This window comes from Arachis ipaensis, chromosome B3 (genome assembly GCF_059453495.1).
Source record: "Arachis ipaensis isolate K30076 ecotype BB chromosome B3, ASM5945349v1, whole genome shotgun sequence".
Taxonomy (NCBI): Eukaryota; Viridiplantae; Streptophyta; class Magnoliopsida; order Fabales; family Fabaceae; genus Arachis; species Arachis ipaensis.
Genome location: NC_142438.1, coordinates 105,873,036 through 105,887,636, shown reverse-complemented (window position 1 = coordinate 105,887,636; position 14,601 = coordinate 105,873,036). Strand labels below are relative to the sequence as shown.

At 37.4% G+C, this 14,601-nt stretch overlaps 1 non-coding gene across 1 annotated transcript; it reads right to left on the bottom strand.

The window, feature by feature from the left end:
* Positions 1-14,025: 14,025 nt before the first annotated feature.
* On the bottom strand, positions 14,026-14,134 carry LOC148571920 (small nucleolar RNA R71). Its single transcript, XR_015908992.1, has one exon. It is a non-coding gene; the product is annotated as a small nucleolar RNA R71 (small nucleolar RNA).
* Between the last annotated feature and the right edge of the window lie 467 nt (positions 14,135-14,601).

Sequence of the window (14,601 nt, the reverse complement as noted above, 5' to 3'; positions counted from 1 at the left end):
TTTTACAGTGAATTATGTACTTGTAGCAAATTATATAAAAGTCATTCAAGACAAAAATGTTTGTAATTTATGATTAGGACAATCGGATAAGTTGATCTCAAATTATTTTATTCATGTAGTTTTTTTTATATTTATTTAAATTTAATATTATATTATGTTATACTTTTTAGATAATACAAAAGATACATGAATTTTCATTTTTTGAGATAAAAATTTGTGTGTCTGAGTCTATAATTATTTTTTTTTTATATTTGGCATCGTTATATTTTTTAAAAAGTTTAATTACTCTATTGGTCCATATAGTTTCGCGAAATTTTTAATTAGGTCCCTATCTTCGTTTTTATCCTACTTTGTTTTTGGTTGCTTGGGGACAAGCAACAGTTTAAGTTTGGTATTCTTATGAGCGGATACTGTATACGCTTTTTGGCATCATTTTCGTATTGTTTTAGTTATGTTTTGTTTAAGTTTTATTATATTTTCATAGGTTTTGATGCACGAAAATCTATATCACTACAAATTTTCCTCGGCAAGTATACCGAATTGTCGTTAAGTAAAAACTCACAATAGAGTGAGGTCAAATCCCACAGGGATTGATTGGTTGAGCAAATTTAATTAGAGGAATGTTCCAGTTGAACTAAGCAAAGTTGGGTTGAGAATCGCAGAAAGTAAAAATGGCGGGAAAGTAAATAACAAGAAATGTAAATGACGGAAAGTAAATTGTAGAATATAAATTGCATGAAAGTAAAATTGCAGGAATTTAAATGGGAATGGGGATGATGAGCATAAATGTAAATAGCAGAATTAAAGAGAATGGGTAAGATCAGAAGTGGGGGAGTTCATTGGGCTTAGGAGATATTGCATTCTCCGGATCAAGTTCATTCTCATCTCTTCCTCAATCAAAGCATTCATTGATCTCTTGGCAATCTTAGGTGATTGAATCCCAATTTCTTGGCAATCTAATCTCTTTAAGCTTGAACAATTGCCCAATTCCTTGATCTAATTGCTCATGGGAAGAGATGAAGTACGATCACTAATTAAACCACATATTTTTCTAGATCAAACCATTGGTAGGATTCTATGTCACTGTATCCATCCAACCCCCAATCCAGTCCAACATGAGAAAGCATTTCTAGCATGATTTCCTCATTCCTCTTCCAAGGTTCTAAGAAAATCCAAGTATGAGCAATTTCTCTTCCGAGACAATTGCTCAATTGGATGAAGGTCGAAACCTTTCAAGTAAATCAAGATAAAAGAAAGAAGAAGAAGAATGAAAACTACAATTGATCCATTGAATTACAACAGAGCTCCCTAACCTAATGAAGAGGGGTTTAGTTGTTCATAGCTCTGGAAATTGAAACTGAGAATGGAAAGTGCATTAAAAAGTAACTGAATTACAGAGAAAGTAGAAATACAGAGTATTTACAATCCTGGATCCATCAGGTGCTCCCTTTTTTCTAGTTCTAAACTCCCCCTATATATACTACTCTTCTGATCTTCAGTTAGCTCTGCAAGTCTCTGGATGTGGGCCTTTAAGCATATTTGAAGCAGTTACAATCTTAGTGGGCTTAACTCAGCTTGCAGGAAGAGTTTGAGTCAGGTGCTTTCACGTTAGTCAGGTCGTTAGTGTGGTTAACGTCAAGTGTAAATCCTAGTTCAAAGACATTAGTGACACTAACTTTGTCACTAACGTTCCCAAACCCTTTTGAAGTCACGTTAATGATGTGCGGAAAACGATCCGACACAAAACTCACCGGCAAGTGTACCGGGTCGCATCAAGTAATAATAACTCACGGGAGTGAGGTCGATCCCACAGGGATTGAAGGATTGAGCAATTTTAGTTTAGTGGTTGATTTAGACAAGCGAATCAAGATTTGGTTGAGAGATTTGTGATTTGCAGAATTTAAATTGCATGGAAAATAAAGGGAATGGGTAATTTGCATGAAATTAAAGAGAACTAAAATTTAAAGTGCTAAATCTTAAAGGGCAAGAAATTAAATGGCAGAAACTTAGAACGCAAGAAATATAAATTGCAGAATCTTAAAGTGCAAGAAATGTAAATGGCTTGAATTGTAAAGGGAATTGGGAATTGGATTTGTAGAAATTAAACAAGGAAGAGTAAAATTCAACACACAGAAGAGTAGAAGATGCCTTGGGTTGAATCGGATCTAAAACAGAAATATAAAAGAGCTCGAAAAGCAGTAAACAGAGAAATTGAGAATGGGAATCCAGATCTCAGGACTCAAGAGACTAGATAATCAAGTCTAGATCTCAATGCCTTCCTAGATCCAACAAGAGCAATTGCAAAGGAAATGTAAATTGCAGAGAAAGTAGAAGAAGAAGCAATAAACAGAAACTGAAATTCAATTGTGCAGTAAGTAAACAGAGAGATCTCAGGATGAGATTGAACCAGAATTCCTTCAATTCTCCAACCCAAGATCAAAGCAAATGTAATTGAAATTGAAAGCAAGAAAACTAAGAGGAAGGGAATTCAATTCTCCTTCCCCGAGACTTAGAAACTCAAAATCACTCAACACCAAAAGCTCTCCGAAAACTCCCTACGAAAACTAAAGGAAAAGCTCTCTACAAAACTACCTAATCAAAACCGAAAAGAAAAAGCTCCGCTAAAACTTAAATCTTAAGCTATTTATACACTTTCTTCAAATGGTCTTCAAGCCTTGAATTGGGCCTTTGCTCTTGATGGAATTGGGTTGATAGAGGCCTTGGTTGATTGCTCTTGGAGTTGGAGAGAGAACCAAAGTGAACCGGGTTGGGAATTATAAAAGCTTGAGTAAAAGTTTGAGTAAAAGTTTGAGGCAAACTTTTACTCAAACTTTTTACACCAGCTGCCCCATTCTTGCTGCTACCAACGTTTGAGCTAAAGTTTGGGGTCAAAATTTTGCTCAAATGTTGGCCCCCTTATGCACACTCATGGCGCCAACGTTTGCCAAAAAGTTTGAGGCAAACGTTGGCGCAAACTTTTGTCCTCCAGGGTATTGATTTGTGATGCCAACGTTTGCCAAAAAGTTTGAGGCAAACGTTGGCTCAAGCTTTTCTCCCAAAAGTTTGAGCTAAAGTTTGAGGCAAACTTTTGCTCAAGCTTTTTGTTCCCTGGTGTGTTTTCACTTATTCCGAAAATTTGAGCTAAAGTTTGAGGCAAACTTTTGCTCAAACTTTTTGTTCTCTCTTGCTCCTAGCTATTCCTTCTTGCTTTAACCTTTCTCCAAGCTTTCTTCACCTATCATCAATCAACCAAACACATCAAAGCTATGCTCAAAATCATGAGTTTGTCATTCTTTCATAATATGTGGCAATTATAGCATAAATCCTCATGAAATTGCATTAATTCATCTATGGTTGATTAAATCAAAGGAAACATGGAAATCTACCCAATTGGCTTGCTTATGGCTCAAGAAAGTGCATAAATCAATCGAAAACAAAAGAAAAAGGCTAGTGAAACTAGGCTAAGATGACTTGTCATCACAACACCAAACTTAAAGCTTGCTTGTCCCCAAGCAAGAAAAGAATTATTGAGAAGAAAGAATGAAATGGAAGAGGATGTTCATGCTAGCAGAGTATTATTGGTAGTTCATGGAGTTTTATGTGGATAAGTAAACACTCACTTCTTATTGACTTTTAGGCCTAGAAAGTCTCCTTCAAGCATCAAGCAACACACTGCTATGACCCCTCATTATTCCTTTGTCCTTGACTATTGTTTTTCTCTATAAGCTTTAGTTCAGTGTCATGTGTAACAAGTTCTTTTCTTTCTTTATACTTGACACATTATTCACTATAGACACTTGGCTCACATTCCTTCTTAGAACATTGATGCCCAGCACCTCTTTGGGTTACTAAATGCCTTGTAGTTAGGTTGCTCTTGATAGTGGACTTTCAGCTGATGATCCCGGGTTAGTTAACCCAAGTCACCGAGTGTTGATGCACTCCAAAGAACTTAATAATCCAAGCAGATCCTAGTACAAAGACACCACATGCATATATTCTAAGGTTCAAGCTATTGGTGTCTAGCTTTGTTTCTTTTTATTTTCTTTTGTTCTGTTGCCACTCTTTGGCTATTTCTTTTCTCTTTTTTTTTTGTTTTTCTTTTTAACCAAGGACTTTTATTTGATTGAGATTCATAGACAGTAGGCCAATTTCTACTTAGAAGGAGACATCCTAGTTCTCTTATTCACTAAAAGTGAGCTATTATACAATCACACATACATACCACCACTTACTTTTATTGTACTTCTATCCAACAGAGAACTATCTTACTTCACATTCAAACATTTCTTTTATTAAATTAAAGATGTAGGGGACAAAGCATGCTTTTTGTTAAGTGAAAGTAAACACACAAGCACACACTTAGACTAGCTTACTTATTTTAAGAAAATTGATTCTACTTGTACTAGATGAACACTTTAGCAAGATATAAATCATGGCATCTCTCAACAGCTGAAGTTAAGTATAGATACAACCTATTGGTTTGCAGTTCTTTTGTCCTTCTTTTTGTTGATCCCCTTTTGAGTCATGGTGCATTATGTCTTCAATTGGTGGTTAGTTCCCTGCATAATTCTCAAAAGTTGCTTGCTTCTCAAGCCCTTAGGTGACTGGTTATTATGCATGAATTGAATGTGGCTTTTGGATTTAATTTGGTGTGGGAACACAAAACTTAATTCCTTGCCACTGTCTCTAATGCAACAGGTTGTACATTTATGAATTCTTTTGGCCTTGCTAAAGGTTATGGAACCAAAACAAAAAAAAGGCAATTAACTGGTTGAATAATTTGTCTGATTGCTTGGAGCTAGCATTATGCAGGAGGTGAGAGTATGCTTTTAAATGAGATTTTGGTGGAACACCAAACTTAGAATCCTTCATTCTCCCTTAAATTGTTTTGGTGTGCAACACCAAACTTAGCTCCTTGCAATACATACTTAATTATTCAACATTTTTATTGAAAAATCTATGAAAAGAAGATTACCTCAGGTTGGGTTGCCTCCCAACAAGCGCTCTTTTAATGTCACTAGCTTGACATCTTCTTCTTTTGATCATGGAGGTTGAAAATCATAGTGCCTCAGCTTTTCTCCTCTTACTGTGAACTTTCTTCCGGTCTCCTCTTTGATGATCTCTAGGTGTTCAAGTGAAAGGATCCGGTTCACAGTATAGCATTCAGATGATTGTGGGGACACCTTCATTGGTTGGGTGTTTAACACTACTTTATCCCCTGGTGAAAATCCTTCAGTGGGGATTTTCTTGTTTTTCCACCCTTTTGGCCTCTTCTTCTTCTCTTCTTTCTTAGGAGATGATTCATGCCTTGGTGGTTCTTTATCTGGAATGTTGAGGTTCTCATCTAGGGGTTTTAGATCTAGTTCCTCCTTGATTTCTTTGGTCTGTTGCACCATCTCTACTTCTTTCAAGCATGGATGTAGAAGTCTTGGAGTTAACTCATTGAATGCCTCCTTCAAGCTTTGATCCTTGGCCTTATCCTTCATACAATCTTCTTCTTGAGTGGGCTCATGCAGGATTTTAAAAACATGGAATGCTAGGTGCTCATCATGCACTCTTAACAACAATTCTCCTTTTTCAACATCTATCAATGCTCTGCCCGTAGCCAGGAAAGGCCTCCCCAGGATGATGGGAGTGTTAGGGTCTTCATCCATATCCAGGATGACAAAATCAGCTGGGAGAAAGAATTTTCCCACTTTTACCAACACATTCTCCACAACTCCCAGTGCTTGCTTAATGGATTTGTCAGCCATTTGGAGAACTATTCGTGTGGACTTCAGCTCAGAAATTTGAAGTTTCCTCATTAGAGACAAAGGCATCAAGTTTATACCTGCACCGAGGTCACAAAATGACTTCTCAATTGTTATATTTCCTATGGTGCAAGGTATGTAAAAACTCCCAGGATCATCTTTCTTCTCTGGTAACTCTCTTTGGAGGATAGCACTACATTCCTTTGTCATCTCAACAATCTGTCCTTCCTTTAGGGATCTTTTCTTTGTGAGTACTTCTTTCATAAATTTGGCATATAATGGCATCTGTTCAAGTGCTTCTAAGAAAGGAATATTGATGCTGAGAGTCTTGAATATATCCAGGAATTTTGAGTATTGCTTATCCTCGTTTTCTTTTTTGAACCTCTGAGGGTACGGAAGTTTGGGGATATCTGGCTTCACCCCTTCCTTCTTCTGTTGTAGTTTTGTTTCAAGGATGTCCTCATCCTTCGTTGAGCTTTTTGCATTCTTGGTCTTTCTCTCGTCTTCACTTCTCTCTTCTGTCTCTTCTTGTGGAACTTCTCTATTGTGTTCTTCTTGATTGATGGCTTCCTTCTCCCTAGTCTTTTCACTTCCCACTATGATTGCTTTGCACTCCTCCCACTTTGTAGCTTTTCCTTTGTCTCTTTTAGTGACATTGGGGGAGGTAATTGCTCTCTTCTCACCCCTTTCTGAAATTTGCTTAGCCATTTGCTCCATATGCCTCTCAAGGTTTCTGATTGATGCTTCTTGGTTTTTCATGAGTTTCTCCATCATCATCTCCAGATTAGAGATTCTTTGAGAGTCTGGATTTGGTTGTGGTTGTGTAATGTGAGATGGTTGTGGCTGGAAGTTGTTTGAACTATTTGTGGAGTTATTTTGTGGGTGGAATGTGGATGTGGAAGGTGGATGATGGTTGTTTTGGGGTTTTTTGTGTGGATTATTATTAGTGTTTTGCTGGTCGTAGTTTGAGTAAGTTGTGTTTCTTGAGTTGTTTTGGTTTGAGTTTTTCTGCCACGGTTGCTGGCTGTGGGTGTGGTTATCTCCCCATCTGAGATTTGGATGGTTCTTCCAGGATGGATTGTAGGTGTCACCATAAACCTCATTTTGGCCTGAGCTTTGGTTGTGCACATATTGAGGTTGTTCCTGCTGCTGATTTTCTTGGTTTTCTTCATTTTGTCCCCATGTGGTTGATGGTTGGCTTGTATTCACTGCTGCAACTTGCAAACTATCAATCTTTTTAGCCATCTGCTCAAATTGTTCTTGAATCTGCTGCTGAATTATCTTGTTTTGAGCTAGGATGGTGTCCACCCCTTTTATTTCTAACACTCCTTTCCTTAGTGATGGTTGGCGTTGTCTCTGATGAGCAAAGAAGTATTGATTGTTTGCCACCATATCAATGAGGTTCTGGGCCTCTTCAGCTGTCTTCATGAGTTGCATTGAGCCTCCTGCTGAATAGTCAAGTGCCTCTTGAGCTTTCATTGTCAGTCCTTCATAGAAATTTTGGAGTTTATCCCATTCATTAAACATCTCAGGAGGGCACTTCCTGATTAGAGCTTTGTATCGTTCCCATGCCTCATACAAGGGTTCAGCATCCATTTGTGTGAATGTTTGTACTTCAGTCTTCAATCTAATAACTCTTTGAGGTGGGTAAAACTTGGCAAGGAACTTGGTTACTAGATCATCCCAGTTGTTGATGCTGTCTCTTGGGAAGGATTCCAACCATTGAGTGGCTTTGTCTTTGAGGGAAAATGGAAATAGCAGCAATTTGTAACTGTCAGGATGCACACCATTGGTCTTCACTATGTTACATATCCTCAGGAAGGTGGATAGGTGCTGGTTTGGATCTTCCAAGGGGCCTCCTCCATAGGAACAGTTGTTCTGCACCAAGGTGATGAGTTGGGGCTTTAATTCAAAGTTATTTGCATCGACATTTGGGTTAAGGATGCTACTCCCACAATGCCTTGGATTAGCAAGTGTATATGAAGCCAAGACTCTCCTCTGGGGTTGACCATTGTTGTTGGCCATTCTCACTGGTGGATTTGTTGGATTTGTTGAGTGTTCCTCCAATTCATGATATTCTTCATCTGATTCTTCCTCTCCAGCAATATTTTTTTCTCTTGCTTCTCTTCTAAGCCTTCGGAGGATTCTTTCGTCAGTTTCATGAAAGGTAGGGATCTCTCTTCTTGTATCTGACATACAAGCAAAACACAAGAAACACACAAAAACTAGTGACACTTCAATCTATTGCTAGAATGAAGTTTGAGTTAGCTTAAGCAAAAATTCAAACAGTTAGTGGGTTAGTCAAAAATTAAAGAAACAGAAAAGAAAAAATGCTTGATCTAGATTTCCACTTCACTTAATCATTGTCAATCTAAATCAATCCCCGGCAACGGCGCCAAAAACTTGATGTGCGGAAAACGATCCGACACAAAACTCACCGGCAAGTGCACCGGGTCGCATCAAGTAATAATAACTCACGGGAGTGAGGTCGATCCCACAGGGATTGAAGGATTGAGCAATTTTAGTTTTGTGGTTGATTTAGTCAAGCGAATCAAGATTTGGTTGAGAGATTTATGATTTGCAGAATTTAAATTGCATGGAAAATAAAAGGGAATGGGTAATTTGCATGAAATTAATGAGAACTGAAATTTAAAGTGCTAAATCTTAAAGGGCAAGAAATTAAATGGCAGAAACTTAAAACGCAAGAAATGTAAATTGCAGAATCTTAAAGTGCAAGAAATGTAAATGGCTTGAATTGTAAAGGGAATTGGGAATTGGATTTGCAGAAATTAAACAAGGAAGAGTAAAATTCAACACACAGAAGAGTAGAAGATGCCTTGGGTTGAATCGGATCTAAAACAGAAATATAAAAGAGCTTGAAAAGCAGTAAACAGAGAAATTGAGAATGGGAATCCAGATCTCAGGACTCAAGAGACTAGATAACTAAGTCTAGATCTCAATGCCTTCCTAGATCCAACAAGAGCAATTGCAAAGGAAATGTAAATTGCAGAGAAAGTAGAAGAAGAAGCAATTAACAGAAACTGAAATTCAATTGTGCAGTAAGTAAACAGAGAGATCTCAGGATGAGATTGAAACAGAATTCCTTCAATTCTCCAACCCAAGATCAAAGCAAATGTAATTGAAATTGAAAGCAAGAAAACTAAGAGGAAGGGAATTCAATTCTCCTTCCCCGAGACTTAGAAACTCAAAATCACTCAACACCAAAAGCTCTCCGAAAACTCCCTACGAAAACTAAAGGAAAAGCTCTCTACAAAACTACCTAATCAAAACCGAAAAGAAAAAGCTCCGCTAAAACTTAAATCTTAAGCTATTTATACACTTTCTTCAAATGGTCTTCAAGCCTTGAATTGGGCCTTTGCTCTTGATGGAATTGGGTTGATAGAGGCCTTGGTTGATTGCTCTTGGAGTTGGAGAGAGAACCGAAGTGAACCGGGTTGGGAATTATAAAAGCTTGAGTAAAAGTTTGAGTAAAAGTTTGAGGCAAACTTTTACTCAAACTTTTTACACCAGCTGCCCCATTCTTGCTGCTACCAACGTTTGAGCTAAAGTTTGGGGTCAAACTTTTGCTCAAACATTGGCCCCCTTATGCACACTCATGGCGCCAACGTTTGCCAAAAAGTTTGAGGCAAATGTTGGCGCAAACTTTTTCTCTCCAGGGTGTGTTGCTGATGGCGCCAACGTTTGCCAAAAAGTTTGAGGCAAACGTTGGCGCAAACTTTTGTCCTCCAGGGTATTGATTTGTGATGCCAACATTTGCCAAAAAGTTTGAGGCAAACGTTGGCTCAAGCTTTTTGTTCCCTGGTGTGTTTTCACTTATTCCGAAAGTTTGAGCTAAAGTTTGAGGCAAACTTTTGCTCAAACTTTTTGTTCTCTCTTGCTCCTAGCTATTCCTTCTTGCTTCAACCTTTCTCCAAGCTTTCTTCACCTATCATCAATCAACCAAACACATCAAAGCTATGCTCAAAATCATGAGTTTGTCATTCTTTCATAATATGTGGCAATTATAGCATAAATCCTCATGAAATTGCATTAATTCATCTATGGTTGATTAAATCAAAGGAAACATGGAAATCTACACAATTGGCTTGCTTATGGCTCAAGAAAGTGCATAAATCAATCGAAAACAAAAGAAAAAGGCTAGTGAAACTAGGCTAAGATGACTTGTCATCAGTTAACCCCACCGTTAGTGGCACTAACGTGGCCACTAACATAGCCTTTCCTAACCTTGATTTTGTTAATTGTGTTAACTACACCATTAACGTCAAATTCACTTCTTCCTCCACGTTAATGGCCCACGTTAGGCTCGAAGACGTTAGTGGTTTTAACTATACCACTAATGTTGCAAAGTTCTTCCTCTTCCACGTTAGTGCCCACGTTAGTGGCACTAACGGGGCCACTAACGTGGGCTTTTCTAGACATTCCTAACGTTAGTGGCATTAACTATGCCACTAACGTTGCCAAGCTCCTTTTCTTCCACTGTAGTGCCCACGTTAGTGGCACTAACGGGGCCAGTAACATGGGCTTATATATCCTTCGAAGACGTTAGTGGCATTAACTATGCCACTAACGTTGCCAAGCTCCTTTTCTTCCACATTAGTGCCCACGTTAGTGGCACTAACGGGGCCACTAACGTGGGCTTGGATGTCCTTCAAAGATGTTAGTGGCATTAACTATGCTATTAACGTTGGAAGCCTTTCCCTTTTCTACGTTATTGGCCATGTTAGTGGCACTAACGTGGCTCTTCACTGCTTCTTGTTACCTAAAACCAAACAAACAAAGTGCATCAAAGTCTTGCTCTTAATCATGAGATGATGCATCATGCATTATATCATTCAATTCTTGCATTATTCTCATGAATTTGTTCAGAATTCACAATGTTTGCTTGAGTCAAGGTATGGATGCATATTCAACCAATTACTTGCTTATTTCCTAAGAAAATGCATGAAACTAACCTAAAACATACAAAAAATGGCTAGTAAACCTAGCCAAGATGCCCTGGCATCAGGTTTTAGTGCTAAATTCATATTTTTTTATTCTACTTTGAGTTGTTGTGTTTTCTGATGATTTTAGGTAATTTCTGGCTGAAATTAAAGAGTTTTGGCAAAGTCCGATTCAGAGGCAAGGAAAGCGTAGCAGATGTTGTTAGATTTTGACCTTTATGCATTCAAATAAGAATTTTTAGAGCTACAGAGATCCAAATGATGCGCTCTCAACAGCGTTGGAAAGCTAACTTCCATAGCTTTCCATCTATATATAATGGTCTAGACTTTTTTTGAAGGAGCCTACCCATATTGGGCGTTAAACGCCAAGGAGTCACCCCCTTTCTGGCGTTCAACCCCCCAAAGGGACCTAAGCCAGCGTTGAACGCCACTTTCCACCCCATTACTGGCGTTCAACACTACCAAGAGGCACAAAGCAGTGCCAATCACCCCCTAATTGGTGTTCAATGCCCATCCCTCAAGATGGACGCCAAGCTCATGCTAAGTACTCAACCAAAGTGGGTCCAAGAGTGGACTTTCGCACCTTTAGTCTAGTCTATCATACTTTTGTACTTCTTAGTTATTAGATTAGTATAAATAGAACAAAGATCACTTTTTTTAAGGACTTTTGACTTTTGATCTTTGCCCTTTTGCACATTTTACTATTACTTTCTGTAAGCTATGAGCTACTAAACCTCCTAAGTTAGGGTTAGGAGTTCTGCTGATTCTCATGGATTAATAATATTATTGTTTCTATTTCACTACTCGTTTGATTCTACTCTCTTGTGCACTTTCGTTCTTCATCTCATGAATTGAGGATGAACCGTGACATTCATCCTTGTTCTACATGGGTTCCGTGTGAGTCCTAACTCGGATAGCATTGAACCATAGCTACAGAATGCACTGTAGATTCAAAGAGAGTGCCTGGGCGACTTTGGATAAGTGACATAAAATTCTGTTGACCGTGGGATGCTGAGGCTTCTGTTCCGTTTAGGCTAGAGTCAGAGAAGTAGCATTCCCTGATTCGGAAGATCCGATCTTGTCTATGGCATTTTGAGTAGGATCGTGAAGGGGAGTGGATTGCTTAGGTCTTTGCCTTCAACTATAGCGGGAAGCCATGAGTTAACTTAATGAGGATGCTACATGAGTTGCTCAGATATGGTGGACTGCTATGGTTTAGAAGAGGCTAACTTGATGAGGATGCTACATGAGTTAGTCAATTTTGGCTGCCATTGAATGAATCATTCGTTATTAAAGTAGACAGTAAGAAAAGTTAATCCGGAAAGAATACGCATCTCCAAAGGCTTAACTGAATCTATATCACTGTTTTCACATCAATATGGTATTTCGTTCTTTACTATTTTGTTTATGCTTTCAAACAAACAACCATCTTTTCTAATCGCCTAACTAAAATTTACAAGATAGCCATTGCTTGCTCAATCCAGCAATCTCCGTGGGATTCGACCCTTATTCACCTGAGGTATTACTTGGACGACCCGGTGCACTTGCCGGTTCAGTTGTGCGGAGTTCAATTTCACGCACCAAGTTTTTAGCGTCGTTCCTAGGGATTCTTCAAGATTGACAAACTACTAGACTATCTTATTGCTTAGATTAGGTATTCTTTACAGTTTAGTTACTCTTTTAATTGTGTCTTTTGTTTTCTTTTTCAAAAATTTTTGAAAACCCTCTCTTTTCTTTAGTAATCTTTATCTTTTGTTTGAGTTTTGTGTCAGTTTTTAAGTTTGGTGTCCTGTCTGATTTTATCTTTTTCTTTAAATTTTCGAAATTGTTCTTAAGTATTGATCTTGATATTTGAATTTTTCTTGCTAATTTTTCTTGTTTGATTTTAACAATTTTAAGTTTGGTGTCTTTTAGTTGTTTTTCTTTTAATTTTTGAAAAATTAGTATCATTTGATCTTAAATTTTTAAGTTTGGTGTTTTTAGTTGTTTTTCTTTTTCCTTAATAATTCAAAAAATAAAAAATTATCTCTTTTATCTTTATTCAAATTTTTGAAATCTTTACTATCTTTTCTTATCTTGATTTAAAAATTTTAAGTTTGGTGTTTCTTGTTAGTAAAGTTTAAATTTTAAATTTTAAATCTTAACTTTTCAAATCTTTTTCAAATCTTTATCTTACCTTTTTTATCTTTCTTTAAATTTCAAAAATCCTATCTTATCTTATTTTAAATTCAAATTTTAAAATTCAGTTTCAAAATTTAAAATTCAATTTTCAAATTTCAAAATAAAATCTTTTTCAAAATTCTGATTTCAAATCTTATCTTTCTTGACCTTTTTCAAATCTTTATCTTATCTTTCCTTTTAAATTTTAAAACTTACTTATCTTATCTTCTTTTTAAATTTAAAACTTTTAATTTTCAATTCTCTACTTTCTTTTTAAAATTTAATTTCAAAATCAAATCTTTTATTTTTAATTCTTGTTGGTTGGTTAGTTACTTGTTTTATCTTTTATCTTCCTTTCTATTTCTTCTTTTTGAAAACCTCCAAACTACTTTCTCTCTCTTCTATTTCGAAAATTTCATCTCTCTTCCTCTCTCTATTTTCGAAAATATCTATTCTTCTCTCTCTATTAATTTTCAAAAACTATCCTTATTAAAGGACATCTTCTTTTCTTTTCTTCTTGACCTATCTCTCTCTAACAAAAGGATCTCTATACTCTGACATAGAGAATCCTCTCTTCTCCTCTTCTTGCATTCTTTCTTTTTGTTTATGAGTAGGAAAAAGGATAAAGAACCTCTCTTTGATCCTGATCCTGAACCTGAGAGGACTCTAAGGAGACGGCTACAAAAAGCTAGAGAACAACACTCCAGAGGAAACCATATAGAGCTTTTCGAATAAGAAGCTGAGAATACAGACTTGGCAGCCAATCCCAATGATAGAGGAGACACAAGGAAGGTCCTAGGTGACTTTACTACACCCACTTCTGACTTTTATGGAGGAAGCATCTCTATACCTGCCACTGGTGCAAATAACTTTGAGCTGAAGCCTCAACTAGTCACTTTAGTTCAACAAAATTGCCAGTTTCATGGACTTCCACAGGAAGATCCCAACAGATTCATCTCTGATTTCTTGCAGATCTGTGATACTGTCAAGACTAACGGAGTGGATCCAGAGATTTAGAAGCTTATGCTTTTCCCTTTTGCTGTAAGGGACAGAGCTAGGTTATTGCTGGATTCTCAGCCAAAGGAAAGCCTAAACTCTTAGGAAAAGGTGGTCAATGCATTTTGACTAAGTTCTTTCCAACTCAGAAGCTGAGCAAGCTTAGGGTAGAAGTTCAAACCTTCAGACAGAAAGATGGTGAATTCCTTTATGAAGCCTGGGAGAGGTACAAGCAACTGATCAAAAAGTGCCCTCCTAACATGATTTTAGACTGGACCATGCTAGATATCTTCTATGATGGCCTTTCTGAGATGTTGGTGCACGAAATTGTGATCTCTGGTAATGGCTCCAAAAACTTGGTGCTCTAATCTCAATTCATAATTTGTCACAACTTCGATACAACTAACCAGCAAGTGCACTAGGTCGTCCAAGTAATAAACCTTACGGGAGTAAGGGTCGATCCCACGGAGATTGTCGGCTTGAAGCAAGCTATGGTCACCTTGTAAATCTCAGTCAGGAAGATATAAAACAGTTATAGGGTTTTCGAAAATAATTAATAAAAGAAGGATAGGAATACTTATGTAATTCATTGGTGAGAATTTCAGATAAACGCATAGAGATGCTTTCGTTCCTCTGAACCTCTGCTTTCCTGCTGTCTTTATCCAATCAGTCTTACTCCTTTCCATGGCTGGCTTTATGCAAGGGCATCACCATTGTCAATGGTTACATCCCCT